The sequence below is a fragment of the Heloderma suspectum genome, chromosome 6 (genome assembly GCF_057233095.1).
Source record: "Heloderma suspectum isolate Gila_16-S chromosome 6, 16-S_ref, whole genome shotgun sequence".
Lineage (NCBI taxonomy): Eukaryota > Metazoa > Chordata > Lepidosauria > Squamata > Helodermatidae > Heloderma > Heloderma suspectum.
The window spans coordinates 119,378,478-119,395,314 of record NC_139463.1 but is presented as its reverse complement, the minus strand read 5'-3'; the positions used below and the strand labels follow the sequence as shown (position 1 = coordinate 119,395,314).

At 47.1% G+C, this 16,837-nt stretch overlaps 1 long non-coding RNA gene across 1 annotated transcript; it reads right to left on the bottom strand.

Moving 5' to 3' along the window:
• Positions 1 to 396: 396 nt before the first annotated feature.
• On the bottom strand, positions 397 to 7,140 carry LOC146342876 (uncharacterized). Its single transcript, XR_014784150.1, has 4 exons — positions 6,997 to 7,140; positions 5,237 to 5,314; positions 4,462 to 4,606; positions 397 to 1,311 (listed from the first exon to the last, which is right to left on the bottom strand). It is a non-coding gene; the product is annotated as an uncharacterized LOC146342876 (long non-coding RNA).
• Between the last annotated feature and the right edge of the window lie 9,697 nt (positions 7,141 to 16,837).

Sequence of the window (16,837 nt, the reverse complement as noted above, 5' to 3'; positions counted from 1 at the left end):
GCGGGGTGGTGGGGTGGGTGGCTTCATTCCACCATGGATTCCGGGAATGCCCTGGCATTCGGCCTCCCTGGAATCCATGCGAATTTCTCCAACATCCCTACAGTGTGCCCGGGATCCCACAAATGTTGCTTCCCTCTGCTCTGTGTCAATGTTCATCGTGCAGCAGGATCCATGCCTTGTAATCGCCAACCAAATGTTTGGATTAATGTGGTTTTAATTGATGTTTCTTTGGATTCATTAGACATTGACCTTCTCCATCTTCAATGGTTCTTCATTCCTCTGCCTAGGGTGCAAATCCTGACATTTGTCAGGAAGCCATTATCATCCACAGCAGCAATTATAGTGTCACTTGTCAATCACCAATCACAAAGAAAGCAGCAACGCAAGAAGAAGAGGGAGAGGCTAACTCATAGACAGCTTTTAATTCTTTCACAACTCAGAGGAGGAACAGATGCTTTCCATGCAGACGGTCCAAAGATCAATCCATCGAAAAAGGGTAGCAGGCCGAAGAAAGAAATCCGCTTCTGCCTGCAGCTATGCAGAAACATGTCACAACTAGTCTGGAACCTCGATGTGTGTGGGAGACATTAGTTACATTGAGGGGAACTGAAGACAGCCTTTTGTTTCCCCCGTACTTGAGGGACATTGAGCGTTGCATTATGAATACATCTCTGACTACTACTGCTTTAAAAACAACAACTAGGTGGGGTGTTTGCATCAAGACTGGGAAGCACCAAGCCTGGATATTGCCTGGGAAGAAGCATTCAGAGCTTGCAAAAATAACCCCGTCTAAACCCTTGGAGGATCCCAGGATGCATTTCTCTGTTTCCAGTTCTACCTTTCACACCACCATGAATGTAGCACCATGAACTGTGTGCCTCTGTGCCTGAGGAAAGAAACAAGGACCAATGATCCCATCTCAAGCTGCTGCACACAAACCCATGAGTGACTCATGCCTCTTTTTCAGGAAGTTTTTGTACTACCTCTCCTACACATTCCTCACTGTGTCTCTCGCACAGTAATACATGGCCGTGTCTTCGGACACCAGGGCACTCAGTCGCAGGAACACCTGGCTTGTCGAGGTGTCTCTCGTGATGGCGATCCGATTTCGGAGGGCACTGTTATAGCTGTTGCTTCCATCGCTCCAGATAGCTCCAGCCCACTCCAGTCCCTTTGCTGGAGGCTGACGGACCCAGCTGACATCGTTGTTTGTGAGTGAAAATCCAGACACCTTGCAGGTCAGTTGGAGGGTCTCCCCTGGCCTCTTCACACCCCCACCAGACTCTGTGAGGGTAATTTGGGATGAAATGCCTGCACAGACAGAAAAAGAGCATTAAGGAAGACAAAAATTTAAAAATGAAGAAGAAACATGGAGAAATTACAGCGAAATGTCATTGAAATGTGTACAGAAGGGAAATGGGAGGTTTTTTTTTCTTACATGCAGGGAAGGTCAATAGGAAACTGATCACAAGCCTGAGGTCCATGCCTGATTGTTGCCACCAACTGCAAGGGCCTGAAAGTGAGTACAATTCTACGGAGGCTTTTGAATACTCCACCGCTGTCCTGTAACTTCCCTTTAAAGAAGGCCACGCTAGAAACATTTGCATAATGCCACACATGCTACGAATATAGGACAGAGTCTCAAACTGCACAAGTATGGGTGAGAAAAGCAGTCCCACATGCCCAGCTTGTGCCCATAACATAATCATGCTGAGTTTCCCTGCCCTCTACAATGGGAAGACTTTTTTATTATTCTTGTTTAAAATTGCTGAGATATATGTGTGTCTCGGTGTTGTGCTGTATGCTTAAGATCCTAAGGAGATGGTTTTTATTCTGTATATCTTGTATTTTGAGGTTTTTAAACTTTGTAGACAACCCAGACAGCTTTGGTTATTGTGCAGTGTGGAAATGTAATCAAGGAATGAAATGAATTCAAAAGAAATATAATCCATAGAATGTGTGTGTGTGTATGCGTGTGGACAATGTCAATAGCTTTAGATTTTCAGGTAAACACTTGAAGAGGCCCTACATATTGCACTGTACTCATGTACGAAATGATTCCTGAATACAAGAATCTGCACATTTGTTCAACTGGCATCTGGAATTGCCTTTTTACTGGTTGTGGCGCAAGGTGTGGAGTTCTGGGCAAGGAAAAAGTATGAAGGATCTCCACAAGGTTCCATCCTCTTTGCCTCTAAATCAGGGGTGGGCAACCTTCAGCCCCTGAGGGTGGCATGTGGCACTAGTGGAGGTTCAGGTGGTAAAATGCCAGTATGAGACATGTTTGGATCAGGAGTAGGGATGGGGGAGAATTTCTCCCCAAAACTTGGGGGGCTGAGTGCCAACGCATTCGGCCCCCCGAAATCGGCAGTGAAATTCTCCGCCACCCCCCCGCCACCCCCCAGGATGGGACTTACCTTTCACGAATGTCCCTCCCGGTGGCGGGTCCCGGCGGCGGTTCATCGGGTCTTCGTCAGGGACAGGAACGGCAGCCGGTCTTTCGACCGGCTGCCGCCGCGGCCATCACAAGGGAAGTAAAAAACAAAACAAAACCCTGTGATAGGCTACATAACGATTAACATAGCCTATCACGGCTAGATCTCCAAAGTCAGCTATTTGCGTTGCTCTCATTTTCGCCGTAGTCTACGTAAATCTTTACGTAGACTACAGGGACCAAATAAGGAACGCAAATGGCAGCGTATCCATTTGCGTACGCGCTTTTTTTTTTTCAAAGTCACCCGTGATAGGCTACATGATGATTAACGTAGCCTATCATGGCTGACTTTGGAAATCTAGCTGTAATAGGCTACGTAAATCGTTACGTAGCCTATCACAGGGGTGTTTGTTTGTTTTTTTGCGGCCGGGTAGACGGGGCGCTTCTACCCGGCCTGAATTTCGCCGGCGAGGGATGGGGCGCTTCCCCCCCCTCACATGAACTTCGAGGGGAGAAGCGAAGTGCCTCCCCCCCACCACGAAGCAAGCTTCGAGGACAGGTAAGGGACTTTCGTTCATCCCTAATCTGGAGGGAGGCTGGTTCTATGCTTCTCCTCTCCCCCCCACCTCAATCTCTCTCTGCCTAATCGGCAATGGGGAGCAGGGTGGGAGGTGCACAATGGGGCAGGTGCAGTTTGGTGGTGCTTGGAGCAGCTGAGAAGCATGTCGATAGGAGAGCTTCTCAGCTGTTCCATGTGCCAATTCAAGGCGCAGCAGGGAAAGGATGTGTGTGAAGGGATCACAGTGTGTGCCATCCTGCTGTTTGCCTCCCTGTGCTGCCCAGCTGGTTGGCCCTGGGCATGGAGTGCTCAACAGCTGTTCCAGGCCCCAATCTGCAGGGGAGGGGGAGGCAATCAGCTGAGGAGCAAAGAGGAGGGCATCCGGGTCACACCATATGCTATGTATTTCCCTGTGTTTGCTTTTGTGTTGGGGAGGTGTCTGACTGTGTGGGTGGGCTGATGTCACAGAGAAAGAGGAGGAAAGTGAGGGTGTATTTCTAAACCAGTTTTTCCTATGCCCCCCAACCCTGCCATTTTCACTTCTTGAATTTGCCTTTTCGTGCAGTAGGGATTGCTGCTGGAGCAAAAAAAATGTAATCTCAGGGAGGTGTCCCCCCCATGGATCTCTCCCCTGCTTTGTATTCATGATATTAAGGTCATTGCAGTTCCCTCTATTATTCTAAAGGCTTGTTTGTGAAGCAGAGAAATCTGACTTAGAGGAAGTCCTTTGATTTCTTGTATGGCCCAGACTTCTATCCCCAAACCTTTGCTTTCCACTCATTATTTTAAAGTGACTTTGGGCACTTCAATTTCCCATTCTGCAGTGCCCAGCTCCTCTAGCAGACTCATGTGGGTTCAGAGATGAGTGCATTTGTATTATTTACTGGGTCAGGGATACAACCCCAACCTTTGTTTCAGACCCATGATCTTTAAGTTACCGTGCCTCAGTAGACCCGTTCTCTGTAATGGGTGCTTTTGGTAGAGAAGAACCTTTGACCCCACCTAACATTCGTTGCACTGCCTTCTAACCTGGGTGCCCAGATGTGCACCAAGCACCACTGCATGCTCTCATGCACACACACACACACACACAGACACACACACACACACACACACACTAATTGATGGGGATGGAGCCATGGACTCCATCAGGAATGAACCAGTGCCACAATTTCCTTGAATGGCATTCTTTTCAACTGTGCAACAGCTTAAGTCAGATTAAGGGTTAACTGCATACAGTGAGGTGCCTTTCTCTATTGAACATATAATTCCTAAACATCTGCTATCTGTGGTCAATTCAGTTTCCACTTCCGTTTTCTTCCACCACTTGTGGTTTCTGCTGCTTTCAGTTTCTGAGCATTTTCTACTTCATCCCTATTCAGTGGTACATGATTGCCACCTTTAGGATTTATCCCCCTCTGCTCAGATAACAGAAGGCCTTATCATTATGATCATTTTTTTAAATTACCCCAAACTGGCTTCACATCACTTTGTCTTCTGTCTTGCACTGTAGTAGTTGGCTGTGTCTTCTGACTGCACATTACTGCATATCGGTCTTTATTTCATTTCATTTATGGCATATTTATACTGCCCAATAGCCGAAGCTCTCAAGGCTGTTAACAAAAATTAAAAACCTTGAAGATACAATATCATATATATTATAAATAGCATTTAAATAGAAACATATGAACAGACAGCACACACACAGATCTATATATCTCTTTCTGTGTCTCTATATCTAGGTCAAGAGATAAGTGTAAAGCCGCACAACAGCAAAGCAACAACGTGGCTTGTTTAACGGAAGCCATTAAATATCCACCATGCATCACATTCAGACCCCCCCCCCCCAAATTTCCATAAAGTGTTAGTTCAGGCTGCAGATAAAGATGTTTGACAATCAGGAATATGCACTTCCGCTAATGTGATTTATTTCTTGAATATAAAAAAGGGGGGGGAGAAAAATGGATGTCATATGCAATATCTTGGGGAAAACGATGACGGACCTAGCAGCAAAATTCCATAACCATAAACCTGTGATTCTAACAAAAAATCTAGAGTGGGGTTTGCAAGACGTTCCAGCTCTCCTGCACATTGTCTCTCCGAGGTACAACTGCTTCCAAGAGAACAAACAAAAGACACTGGCATGCTTGACAAAAGGGAAACCCTCTGGATCTACAGATTCAGAATCCTTAGTCCAATGGCCTTAATCCAGACGACAATTGTCAGCATTTTACCAATCGTACCTCTGTGTTCTCCGAAGGAATTCTCATCTCCAGGCATTCCAGACCGCCACTCCTGGTATCCCTTTAACAGTACAGCTCCTGATGAGGGAGGAAGCCAACACTTTTAGCTCAAAGAATATGTTTCAAAAACTATTCTGTTCTTAATCTGTTTTACGTATGTATCGTTATCTGTATCTACATCTATATCCACCATCTATCTATCAGCAATTTTAAATGATCAGCACTAGGAAAATCCAGGACCAGATTGGAACCTCCACCACCCTTCCTCTGACAGTGATCCAGCTTCAAGGTAGCCATGAGGCTGGAACTCACCATAATGTAGGACATCACACCATATCCATTTTGCCTAAATGACATGCTCCACGCATTTTGGAACTTGAGTGAACATGGAAAGCACTAAACACAACATATTAAACAGAAAATTGATTCTGGGGTAGTGGTGGTGGTGGAGTGTGGGTGGGGGGCTTCCATGCACACACACACACACACACACACACACACACACGCTTTTGGAGCCATAGCAATGAAACATATGTAAAACCACAGCACGTTTACAACCCTTTGCATATCTTTCCTGAGGGCGCAACTGCATATCCTTTGGGGCAGAGTTTCCTAAATTTGGGACACCGCCAAGGAGGCCCTGTTCCTAGTGTCCATCACTCTAACTGATGGTAGGGGCAGGGCAGCAAGCATGGCCTCTGATATCATTGAAAAGCACGAGCTGATTCATATGGGTGAACTGATATGTTGCAGACATTGCCCCTTTAAGGCTCCATTTGCATACATGGGATACTTATGAAAAGTCTGAGCTGCCATCTTAGTTGCAAATGATGCTTGAGGAGGGAGCAGATGCCCACTTGCTGCTCCTGAGCATCCTTTGAACCGCCCAGCCGCTCGCCCTGGACCAATCGCCTGGGTCGGATCAGAGCTAAAGTTTGGCGAATGCAGTGCGGGGCAGGCGCAGGGAGGTCCGTCCATCCCTAGTGCCCACCAATCTAACAGATGTTAAGGACAGGCCAACAAGCAGACCCTCTGATACTGGTGTCAAAGCATGAGATGGTTCATATGGGCACAAGCAGTTCTTCAGATAACCTGTTCACATATTGTTCAGGGCTTTAAAGGCCCAAACCAAGGCTTTGAATTAAACCTAGAAATGCGCAAGTGACACAACTGGTACATAATCAGTGTAATACGTTTCGAGTCATGAGATCCATGAAGAAGAAAAGCAGATTCATTCTGCACCAGCTGAAATTTTGGGCTCATCTTCAAAGGCAGCCCCAGGTAGAGCAGGTAACAGAAGTCTACTCCGGGTATCTCTAGCTCATGCCTGACTGAGGCCAGCTCCACTTTCCCTAGATGAGTCACAGATGATGGACCAGCCTAAGGTGATAAAAGGCAATGCCAGTCACCGCCACCACCTGTGCTTCCTGTAGTGGAAACAGAGAAGCACATGTCTAGTTCGAGGAGTTAGTGCTGCACAACAAATCATTCTGTCTCACGTCTAGACTTCCAGTTGATGGTTGCAGTGGTTAGCAAAGCTTCTCTTCCCATTAGTTCCCAGGGCCAGGCAGTTATCTGTTTGATACTGTTCAGCTTGAGGCTCATAGATAAGCGTCTGGCATAGGGATGTACGAATTGTGTACCATCCGTGCTGCTTGATTTCCGCAGTTTGCGGCCAGTGCTCCATACCATTGTTCGCAAGCCCCCGGAATTCTCCTCTTTTTTCCGCTCCAAAAATTATGAAATTATGAAATCCGTACCGACAGCTGTAATTCTGCATAACATCCATAAGAAAGGCTATTTTTCATAGATATTTACGTATTTTTTTCCCCTGCCCTGAGATGTGCAGTAATTACTTTCAGCCAAAACACTTCCTCCTCCTCGGGGCTTCCCAAAACAAGGCTGCCCCAGGTGTGCCTGAGCAATGCACTCTTTGTTTAAAGCAACACTGTTGAAAGAAAGAAAGAAAGAAAGAAAGAAAGAAAGAAAGAAAGAAAGAACCTTTTAAAATGACCATGCCAGTCTTGAGCCCTGCACAAGGTATTATTCCCCCTGCTAGGCTTTCTATTTCCACATCCAGCCTTGTTGGTGACACTGTGAGGCTAAAATGGAGAGGAGAACCAACTCTGTGCATGTCTACACAGAAGTAAGTCTTATTGAGTTCAATGCAACTTACACCTACACATGTCAGCACCCCACTTGCCCCCAGCTCAGCTTTGTATCTCCACATCCAGCTCATTATCAGACTTCCTGTTGGTTATCTCAGAAGACCCTTGGGTGAGTGGAGGGGGGGTTCCAGTGAACAGCTGGATTGGGGGAGATTCCCACCCTCCACACACACATAATGGAAGAATATAGTTCTTCATATTCCCTGCTATGTTTATTCCTCATTTTGTCCATTCCGTGAGCATGTGCAGAGTGTGCTTTTTATTCAAACAAAGAGAAGGGTGCTGATCTTTCCCTTCATGCTGCATTTGCACAAGTGAAGTGTGACTGATTCAGAAAGAACTTTCCATTATACTGTCTCTTTTTCTTCATGAGTTTCATATAACAGAAGTATGATGTAGTGGTTAGAGTCCAGCCCAAAGTCACCCAGTGAGATAACTAACAGGAGGTTTGCTAATGAGCTGGATGTGGAAATACAAAGCTGGGCTGGGGGCAAGTGGGGTGCTGACATGTGTAGGAGTAAGTCGCATTGAACTCAGTAAGACTTACTTCTGAGTAGACATGCACAGAGTTGGTTCTCCTCTCCATTTTAGCTTCACAATGTCAACAACAATGCTGGATGTGGAAATAGAAAGCCTAGCAGGGGGAATAATACCTCGTGCAGGGCTCCAGGACTGGCATGGTCATTTTAAAAGGTTTTTTCTTTCTTTCAGACAGCGTTGCTTTAAACAAAGAGTGCATCGCTCAGGCACACCTAGGGCAACCTTGTTTTGGGAAGCCCCGAGGAGGAGGAAGTCTTTTGGCTGAAAGTAAACTGAGACTGAGGATTTCAATTGAAAAAGAACACCCACAAACAAGGTGGTGAGCATAATTCTTTAAAAAAAAAACTTACGTATTTATTATCGAAAAATCCTACCTTGAGTTTTTATTTATGAAAATTTCGCAAGGCTGTGCGGATGACAAAAAAAAGCTGCATGCCTGCTGGCTCCACAGGACCTTGTGGTGCTGTTCCACAGAGGTTTCTGTGGCACAGACTGAAGGGAATTCGATCCCATTTCAGTCCGTGGCAGAATTCTCTGACATCCCTAGTCTGGCGAGATCCCAAAGTTAGGCCACTTGTGGCCAGCAAAGTAGCTGGGATGGGAGTTATCTCTGTTGGCTTAGTGCCAAACATTCTTGAAGTCAGGGGAGTAGAGCCAGAATAAGAGGGATCCATCGGATAGAAAATGGGGTCCCTGTGCCCCTCCAAATTCAGAACATTCCGTGACTGTTCCCCAGGGGGTGCACCGATGACTGGCAGCAACGTCACCTCTCCCCACCCGCCTGCAATATCCCCCCCCCCAGCCAGACGAGCTGGCGCCGGCATTGTGGAATTTTCAAGCTGTTGCTGACAAACCCATGAATGACTCATGCCTCTTTTCAGGAAGTGAAGCTTTTGTCCTGCCTCTCCTACACTTTCCACACTGTGTGTCTTGCCAGTAGTTTCCAATCAGAGGGAGTGGTGGAGGAAGGGGGTAGATATACAAAAGTGAGGAGAAGCGACAGTTCTTTGTTTTGGGTTTTTTTCCTGGAAAAACTCAGTTTTCACCTGCACCTAGTACAGAAGGCACTGGGCTACGATGCCCTTGAGGGGGGCTGGGAGGGGCCAAGGTGTCATGTGTGTGTGTGGAAACGGAGAAGTTACAGCTCTTTGCTTTGAGAGTTTCTGTGGGAAACATCATATATAACTCGGTGTAACACAAAAAAACCTACTTTGCCAAGCTGTCTGAAATTGTGCAGGGGCCCTCCTCTCCAGGTGGGTCAAGAGGTCCACAACTATCATACCTGTATCCTAAAAACTAAAAACGTTCTGTCCAGTTCTGTCCAAGCAAATCAATGGGAAGACGCCAAAAATGGGTGATCTGGATATCCAAATCTTGCTTTGCTTTCTGATCCGAGTCGGAATGGAGCAGGTTCAAACCAGTAAGAGGCTGGTAGGGGTCGCTTCTCAGGATCCGAAGCGGCATCCAAAGTGGATTGGGGGGTCCATGCACAGCTCTGTTGCAGATGAGGTTGCAATATTCTGGCCACTCTGCACTGCTGGACTGGTGAGAGGAAAGAACTGCGGGGAGCGGATTGTCCACCATTTACAGCTGGCTGGTTGCTTGCTGCCTGTAACCGCCCCCCCCCCAGTGTCCTGCCTTGCATCAGCCTGCGCTGATTGCAGAGTGAGCAGGAACACCTGCCGAAGTTTTCTCCAGCCAACTGGAGCAGAGTGCTATCTCTGAGCCTCGAGACCTCCAGGCATCATGGAGACTTAAAATATGCCCTGCTATGAGGTGGTGGGCTGCCACTGAAGGGGGCGAAACCAAAGGGGATGTGCCCCTTTGGTTTGCCCCTTTGGTTTGCCATGAGGGTGAAGGTGCCTTCCATCTTCTCTTCCTTTTCAATTACTTACATCTTGGTCATCTGTTGATTGCCTGTGCTGTGTGTAGTGAGCTGTGTGAAGTGAGGTGTCCCTGAGTGACAGCAGCGACCCTCTGCTAACAGTAGTTCTTCTTATGTTATTGTTGCCCACCCTGAGAGACAGGGGTTAGAGGCTTCATATCCCACAACTACTTCTCTTCCCAGGGTGGGAGCCTGTGGGAGCTTGAAATGGGGCTTACCCAGGGTGAGAGCCAGGGGGTGTGGGGGATAGGGATGTCAGAGAAGTCCGCCACAGATCTCGGGGAGGCCGAATGCCAGCGCATTCGGCCCCCTGAAATCGATGGCGGAACGGTCTGCCCCCCCTGCTCCCCCGGGACAAGACTTACCTGGGGCTGATCTTCCTGGCAGCGGCAGCTCCGGCGGTGGCTCCGGCGGTGGTTCGGCAGCGGCGACAGCCGGTCTTCCGACCAGCTGCAGCTGCCACCATTTCACTTAAAAAAAAAAGTCATAGGCTACGTAAAGATTTACGTAGCCTATCACAGGTAGATTTTTAAAAAACCACCATGATAGGCTACGTAAATGTTTACGTAGCCTATCACGGCTGAGTAAAAAAAACCAACGTGCGTACGCAAATAGCGGCGGCTATGGCTGCCGCCATTTGTGTTCCTTATTTTGGCACGTCTTAGTCTACGTAAACATTTACGTAGACTAAGATGGCAAAAATAAGAGGAACGCAAATAGCGTAGCATCTACGCTATTTGCGTTCCCCTTATTTTCGCCGTCTTAGTCTACGTAAATGTTTACGTAGACTAAGACGTGCCAAAATAAGGAACACAAATGGCGGCAGCCATAGCCGTCGCTATTTGTGTACGCACGTTGGTTTTTTTTACTCAGCCGTGATAGGCTACGTAAACATTTACGTAGCCTATCACGGCTGACTACAGGGACGCAAACGGCGGCGGCTACGGCCGCCACCATTTGCGTCCCTGCTAGCCAGCGGCCGGATGTCTGGCTGCTGGCAGAGCCGGCCGGCGGCTCCGCAGAATCGCTGTGGAGCACAGCCGGCCGGCCAGGATTCTGGGGGGGGGGAGGAACGGAGCGCCTCCCCCCCGGCGAGGATTCTGGGGGGAGGGACGGAACGCCTCCCCCCACACCATCAGCATAATCCCCGAAAGGTAAGTGATTTTCGTACATCCCTAGCGAGGGAGAACTGCTTTGCCACCTTCCAGGTAAGATAGAATGTGCATGAACCAATGGAGGACGGTTCCATGGCTAGGAAATAGCACTTTACCTGTTCTCTACTTTATTTGGTTGGGTAACAAGCCTGATGTCCTAACTGTGCCCAGCAGCTGGTTACAACCAGAATGACAAAGTGTGACTGTATTAGTTTGGTTGGGAGTGATTGTTGGATGAGTGATTAGTTGACTGGTTGATTCATTATTTGAATGGTGGGTGGCTGTGGAGAGTGTGTGGGTATTTTACGGTGGTAAGGATGTTCCTAGGAGACTCTAATGTGGGGACCTATGGAGGAGGCACCACTATTCCAGTGACTTGTGGCAGAAGGAGATACGGTAGGAGGAGGGGGTTGGGGCATCAAAGTAGAATGGGCCACAGGTGTTTATACCCTGTTACCCTTCTACCCCCCTCCTCTAGCTCTCATGTAGCTCGTAGCTCTAAACATGCGCTGGCATTCAGCCTCCCTTGAATCCATGGCGAAATTCTCCAACATCCCTACAATGAGCCTCGGAACCCACAAATGTTGCTTCCCTCTGCTCTGTGTCAATGTACATCGTGCAGCGGGATCCATGCCTTGTAATCACCAACCAAATGTTTGGATTAATGTGGTTTTAATTGATGTTTCTTTGGATTCATTAGACGTTGACCTTCTCCATCTTCAATGGTTCTTCATTCCTCTGCTAGGGTGCAATTACTGACACTTGTCAGGAAGCCATTATCATCCACAGCAGCAATTATAGTGTCACTTGTCTCACTTCGTAGGTTTCCAGTCAACATTTGTCTGGTAGAATCTGGAGGGGTGTGAAAAGGCCTGAAGGGTCCATTCAACTCACAAGTACTACCTCAGGATTCAACATAGATCAGACCTGGATGATCTGGGTCCATCATTCTCCTGGAAACATCTAGAGTGTCTCTCTATGATTATGCGGAGCACCGAATACTATGCAACGTATTTTAAAGGATGATTCACAAATCCATAGATCATACAAAATAGCAGAATTATTATTATTTGATTGATTGTATGCATTCCTAAAAGCTATTGATATGGGGGGGTAGAAATATTTTCATTTGGGATTTCATAAAAAATTGTACTGACACACAATGAGCGGATTGATTTGAATCTCTGTTCATCCATCTTTCTACTCATCATTTATTGCAATCTGATGGCAAACAGAAAAATAAGTCCCAGCATTCCATATCGATGTGTGTTTGGTTGAAAGGGAGATGGAGTTTTCAATGCCAAGTGCCAGTGGAACACGTGAGTATATGTCTGCCTGAAGTTTCAAACTCCTTTCATGGTCCAAGCTGTTCTTCACTGTGACCAAACAGGCTGCAGAACCAACAGCTGGGTGTGAACAGTGTCATTCGGGACACAGATATAAGGAGAAAGGACAAGCATAGTATGATCATAATGCCTGGTCCCTGGTCCTGTTTCTACAACAATGGGAGGAGAAGGTAATGGAGAAGTACTGGATTTTTTTTTTTTTTTTAAGGACTCAGCTCTGCTGAGATCAAGGCTCCATGAGCAGGTTCTCTGGAGCACTAAAAATTGCTTCACAGAACATACTTCCTGCTGGGGGTGGAGGTTGGAGTGAATGTCATCTGACTGGCAGGGCCTGCTCAACCAATAAGAGAGGCTCCCCCCTCCCCCCTTTCTCCTTTCCCCTGAAAGTCCAGATGCACCTGCATTTCAGGAGCAGGACTCACTGAACAGAATGGGAGTTACGTCCGGGTAGACACACATATGCTTGTGCTGGGAAAGTGAGCAGTTAAACACAAAGGCAGAGACCAGCCCCCATTTTAACCTGCAAGATCTCTATAACGAAGGGTGGGAGTAGTTTCTTCCTAAGGCAATAAACCACACAAAGGTGAATCAAAGCCTCGAGATTGCACAGTGCTTTGTCAGTTGAGGGGGGCATGATGTACATTCTGTGGGCATTAAGAGGGCAAGCCTCATTCAGCACAATGGGAGGAAACACCCCTTGAACAGGGTGACAGTGAAAGGCACACCTCTCAGCAGGGCTAGCATACCCAAGGTAAATGTGGGGACTGGGGGACTCAGCAAGTATACCAGGAGGAGCTGACTTGAGGAAAAGTATTGGACTTTAAGCAGTCTCAGGAAATCCCATTTTTGTTTTTCCCTGATAAGCTCCAGGGTGGCTGCTGGATGGCCATGACATCATCTATCCCTAATGAACTCAACATGCAGCCAGCTCAGAGTAAATTGCTAGTAGAAATACTACCCCCCCCCCCGCCGGTTACATCTCTCATGCTGACTTTATCTTTAAAGGCAGCCCCAGGTAAAACATATTACAATAATGCACAGAGAGTTCTTCCAGAGAGTGCAAATGTCAAACCTTGGGAATCTATGACCATCTTCTATATCTTGTGACTCCCTTTGCTTCAGTCATGGAGTACCTTTGATCTATAGTAGTGCTCAGCTGAGATATTTGTCCAACACTTCCTTTCCAGGTGTTTTGGGGAGTGAGGAACAGCCAAAGAAGTCAACAGAGGAAATCCAAAAGAGAGGGAGTGTGTGTGTGTGTGTGTGTGTGTGTGTTTGTGTGTGTGTTTGTGTGTGGTGCAGGTGTATTTAGAAATTTCTTATATTTTCTGTGGTGGACTTACCAAACAGGCAGGAATCCACAAAGAGTTGTAGTCATTTTTTTTTTTTCATTTGACAAAAAAAAAAAGCAAAAAAAAAAAGCAGGAGCATCCACAAAATATTCCTTACTGAGAATGGCCCAATAGGAATGACCTTAAGTCACACAGCAGCATTGTTCCCACCGGAAGCCTTGTTTACAAGAAAGAAAGAAAGAAAGAAAGAAAGAAAGAAAGAAAGAAAGAAAGAAAGATGGCTGCCCCCACTGAAAATATCATTATTCACCGTGAATTTCTATTAGCCAAGGAACAAATGGGCTGTGTAAACAAATTCTGAAACTACCTCAGATGTCCATTTGGGGTTTCCAATGCGATGTGCTCAGTTGCTCAACTGAAATCTGAACAGATGCTCCTGTCCTGTGAACCACCAGATTCTTCCCCTCTGTGCGGGCCTCTGTGTGGTTTTTTTCAAGCTCAGCTCCACTTTCTGTCACTGTGTCTTGCACAGTAATACATGGCAGTGTCTTCAACTCTCAGTCCTCCCATCTGCAGATAGGCCTGTTGTTTTGAAGTATCCATGGAGGTGGTGAATCGGCCTTTCACAGAGTTGGCATAATATGTGGTGCTCCCATAAACCATTGAGAACCACTCCAGTCCCTTTCCAGCAGCCTGGCGGAACCAGATTATCCAGTAGCTACCCATGTTGAATCCTGAGGTTGTACATGTCATTGAATGGACTCTTCAGGCCTTTTGATAGCCCCTCCAGATTCCACCAGAGAAATGTCTGACTGGACACCTAAGAAGTGAGACAACTTATATTAGAAATACTGGGGTGGCTTATAAGAGAGCTTCGGCTATTGGGCGGTATAGAAATGAAATAAATAACTAAATAATAACTAAATAAATATAACGGCTTCCTCCTGTTAAGGGTCAGTAATTGCAGAGGAATGAAATACCTTTGAAAATGGAGAAGGTGAAAAATAAGTGTATCCAAAGAAGCATTTCTGTTGGATGTTGAAGGGAAACTCTCCTGCAGGTTAGCTGGTGGTTACCAGGGATGGATCCCTCTGCAAGATCAACTTGAGTACAGGGGAAGTAGATGGAGGAGTTTAAAGAATGGACTGTCCCACTATTTGCATATCTTATTGTATATAAGGGAAAATCTTACAAGAGAAACTTCATTAGATTTTTGAAGCACAACATTATACTGCAGTACTTTTCAGGCCCTACAGTTTCTATTACTTATTTTAAATTCATTGGACAGCTTCCCTTGAAAGGTTCCCTTGAACCTCCCTTGAAAGGAGGCCACACCAGAAACATTTGGCATGATTCCACAGGCATGACGATATAGGACAATCACAGCCTCAAACTGAAGAGAGATCATCTCTGTGTGGCTTCACTTGAGAGCAGCAATCCCACATGTTCTCTGTGCCTCTGCCCATCTCATCATCGTGTTCTGTTTTTCTGCCCTCTTCAATGGAAGCCAATGCAGTGCAGTGCACTGAATATCCAGTAAATGAAATATACATTTGAAGTTTGAGTACTATTGTGACACTGGCTCTGTCTTGCCATCTAATTACCATTGAAAGTCGTTATGTATGTTGCAGTATGACTTTGTATTCGAGATTTCATGCATAAAGAAAGATCAGCAGATTTGTTCAACTGCACCTAGGGATGGCGGAGAATTTCTCCCCAAAACTTCGGGGGGCCGAGCGCCAACGTGTTCGGCCCCCCAAACAAGTTTCGGGGAGAAATCCTCTGCACCCCCCCACCCCTGCCCCCCCCCCCAGGATGGGACTTACCTTCCCTGAATGTCCCTCCCGGGCAGCGGGTCCAGCTGGCGGTTCATCCAGTGTTCGAGCGGGGCGGGAGCGGCAGCCGGTCTTTCAACCGGCTGCCGCCCCTGCCATTGCAATGAAAGAAAAAAAAAAAAAAACCGTCCCCTGATAGGCTACGTGACGATACACGTAGCCTATCACGGCTAGATTTGCAAAGTTAGCCGTGATAGGCTACGTGAATCGTCACGTAGCCTATCACGGGTGACTTTAAAAAAAAAAGAAAAAAGTGTGTACGGATAATGGCGGCCCACATAGGGAGCCGCCATTCCCCTTCCTTATTTGGTCGCTGTAGTCTACATCAATGTTTACGTAGACTACGGCGAAAATAAGGGCAACGCTATTTGCGTTGCCCTTATTTTCACCGTAGTCTATGTAAACATTTACGTAGACTACAGCAACTAAATAAGGAACGCGAATGGCGGCTCCCTATGGGGGCCGCCATTCGCGTACGCGCTTTTTTTTTTTTAAAGTCACCCGTGATAGGCTACGTGACGATTCACAAGCTGCGAGAAAAGGTAAGTGACTTTCGTCCACCCCTAACTGCACCATTTCTTAGGGATGTCAGAGAATTCCACCACAGATCTCGGGGAGGCTGAAAGCCAGCGCATTCGGCCCCCCGAAATCGGTGGCGGAACGGTCTGCCCCCCCGCCCCCCCCCGGGACGGGACTTACCTTGGGCGGATCTTCCTGGAGGTGGTGGCTCTGGCAGCGGCTCTGGTGGCGGTTCGGCGGCGACGGCTGCGGCGGCCGGTCTTCCAACCGGCACTGCCACCATTTCCAGTTTAAAAAAAAAAAAACGTGATAGGCTACATAAAGATTTACGTACCTATCACGGCTAGATTTTTAAAAAAACACTGTGATAGGCTACATAAATGTTTATGTAGCCTATCACGGCTGATTTAAAAGAAAAAAATGCACGTACGCAAATGGTGGCGCCCATGGGTGCCACCACTTGCGTTCCTTATTTTGGCAGGTCTTAGTCTACATAAACATTTACGTAGTCTATCACGGCTGACTGCAGGGACGCAAACGGCGGCGGCTATGGCCACCGCCATTTGCATCCCTGCTAGCCAGCAGCCGGATGTCCGCTAGCCAGTGGCCAGAATTTTGGGGGGAGGGACATAGCACCTCCCCCCCCAATGAATGTCACCCTTCGAAAAGGTAAGTGACTTTTGTACATCCCTGCCATTTCTACATCCATGGTATACATCCCGTCCAGCTTCAGCCATGCAATAGCAAAGCAAAAGGTATCTAATCAATATAGTGTCAGTCATGGGTATGTCTACCCTTGATGTAGTGGACTACAGCTCCCATCACTCAGACCATTGGCCATTTTGGCTGTGGCTGATGGGAC